Source organism: Schistocerca americana, chromosome X (assembly GCF_021461395.2).
Source record: "Schistocerca americana isolate TAMUIC-IGC-003095 chromosome X, iqSchAmer2.1, whole genome shotgun sequence".
NCBI classification, from domain to species: Eukaryota; Metazoa; Arthropoda; class Insecta; order Orthoptera; family Acrididae; genus Schistocerca; species Schistocerca americana.
The window spans coordinates 313,475,918-313,478,975 of NC_060130.1; positions in this window are offsets into that span (position 1 = coordinate 313,475,918).

Genomic DNA, 3,058 nt, shown 5'->3' on the forward strand with positions numbered 1-3,058 from the left:
ATCCTGCAGTCAGTTACTTAAAAATAAACAGTTTTATAGCAAAATTGAGATTGTCAATGTTTAATTCAGGTTTTATTCGAAAATTGTTGATTTGTAACGTGAAACAGACGGACTTTATGGTAAAAATAAAAAACACTACACACATTTATCATATAGCGTCCTTCAACAAAAAAGTAAATTAAAAAACCACAAAACAAAAATATAGCAAACATCGCTTCAATTCTTCGTCGAACTTACATACACATTTCTGTTATTCATAAACAACTTTCGCAATTATCAATAATAACAGGAAACACTTGCCTTTCATCATGATGAAGAATCGTCTACTGAGTACTAAATAACAACAAGAGCAACAACTATATATATTTTTTACGTTTCTGCATGTAAACTGTACTTGCATCAAAACATTTGTCATATGAAAGCGCAGAAGTTACTCGATCAACTAAGTTTTAACACTTATAAAACGTAGTTTTTATTCTGTAAGGATATAAAATACACACAAGACTAACATTGAATGATGTACGGTTCTAAACAACCAAACAAATAATAAGCAAAGAGAAGTCGTCAGCTCCCAGTTTCTCTCTTACACATTTGTTTAAGTTTCTTCCCTACCAACACTACCGTCAATCCTACCATTCACAACGTCACTTATGTAGTGTACCAAAACTACTGAACCGTAGTTTTGGTAGAGGGCAACCCACAAAGGCGTTCTCCGCGATCACATTGCACACTTACACTCCGAGGTAACAATGCGCCCTTCTTTGAACTGGAATGGTCCTGTACCTAGTCACGTAAATAGTAAATGCGCGTTTCATTGTTGGGTGGGAGACCCCGTAGATCAGTTTTAGAAGCCCAATTAGAATGATTTTTCCGTATGTCTGTCCAGAAGTTACCGTGGATATTCGCACGTCGGCAGATGTTGCCAGCGCCTCCAGCTTCGTCAAAAGGCTATTTCACACTTGGTTAATCGTAATACATTTCCATGACTAATGGTCTGAGCATCATCTCTACACAAATAATCCTTTTGTTAGCGCTCATTATGAAAATTCTCAGCACTCTAGCATGCGTCCGCTCACATACCCCCTGTTCTTCTTCGTCTTCTTGTGCCTTTGAGTAGTAGGACGATGGGGGTACAAGGACAATTTACGCCATATTGATATCAAATTACTTAAACTGATTAATTAATTATCCCCACCCTCTAACGAGACCATAAGTTTTCCCCAACCAGCAGGTGGGTCCCTTCCCCCACCACCCAACTGGGAATTCCCGATGCCTCGACCACTCCTTCCAACTCCCAGCTCTCCACTCTCCTCCCCCACCCAGAAAAAAATGGCGGGGAAACTCGATCAGTCCGTGTTGAGCTACCAGACTGGGAGGATCAATATAGTATTTATTTTAAAAATTTCACTCAATTTATTTATTTATTTGAACAATTAGGAACAATTTCACACTATTTATTTATTTATTTAAACAATTTGAGGGATGGATTCCACATTCAGTACCAAGTAATGCTGGAATGTCTTTGTGTGCTTGTAATATCAATGTTTATTTAAACAAATTGTGGGAATATTCTGTATTTAAACAATACTTAGGAGGAATTTTCTTGTGTGCTACCCACTCGTAACACGATGTTCGACAACTATATTGCATATTTTAAAAATTAGAAACTCTTTCCGTGATAAATCATGATAGAAAACAGTTAGCTTCTAACAGGCTGGGCCACCTATTAAACATCTTCCGATCACGCCTTTGCACCGACCGCAGGGCAGATGTGCCAGGGGCTGCATCGGCCAGGATAATGCGTCTTCGCACACCCACTCGCCATCCACTCCGCCATAACCGCACCACTGCCAGCTGTGTACTGTTAAGTGCACTTGTCCCAGTATTAGCACATTGACCGTACAGACACTGTCGATCAGTGTTGAAATTACACTATGCATACTCAGTGCCCAGAGAGCTACACTGCTCACGACAGCAGATGCAAGCTAGATTTTTTTTTTACTATCTGACCGTTAGGTCACCCCACAGCTGAACTCACACTTGTCCATGGTGGTGTCCTTTGCTGGGGAATTCCCACCTCAAGTGGCTACTTCCAGTTGCAGTACCTGCACAATCTGCTCCAAAACACATACCTTCTATGCCAGGTCAGGGGAAGCAGCTGCTCTGTGTGATCGCCCTTGCTGTGCAGATACTGATTGAGTTAGTTGACAACGACAGATCCATCGGCAGAGGACGCTGGGAGAAGCAACCTCCCCCCCCCCTCTCTCTCTCTCTCTCTCTCTCTCTCTCTCTCTCTCTCTCACGTGGCTACTTCGTACCCAGCGAGCATCTGTCATGTTCTGCACTAACCCATCTTGTGTCATGAACAAACTCTGAATAACTATGTATTCACCTGGCCAGAAGTCTTGTTCCTCCTGCCACTGACCTTCACTAATTCCCACTATATCTGACTTTAACCTATCCATTTATCTTTTTAAATTTTCTAACCTACCTGCCCGATTAAGGGATCTGACATTCCACGCTCCGATCCGTAGAACGCCAGTTTTCTTTCTCTTGAAAACGACGTCCTCCTGAGTAGTCTCCGCCCAGAGATCCGAATGGGGGACTAACCTCCGGAATATTTTACCCAAGAGGACGCCATCATCATTTAACCATACAGTAAAACTGCATGCCCTCGGAAAAAATGACGGCTGTAGTTCCCCCTTGCTTTCAGCCGTTCGCAGTACCAGCACAGCAAGGCCGTTTTGGTTAATGTTACAAGGCCAGATCAGTCAATCCTCCAGACTGTTGCCCCTGCAACTACTGAAAAGGCTGCTGCTCCTTTTCAGGAACCACACGTTTGTCTGGCCTCTCAACAGATACCCTTTCGTTGTGGTTGCACCTACGATACGGCTATCTGTATCGCTGAGGCACACAAGCCTCCCCACGAACAGCAAGGTCCATGGTTCAGGGGAGGAGGAGAAACACCGTGTCAATTACAATAGAGGGTTCTTGTGTTGTGTTTTCACAACCTTGTTTGATACATTGTTTTCTTGCTGTATCACATCCAAGCAGTGTA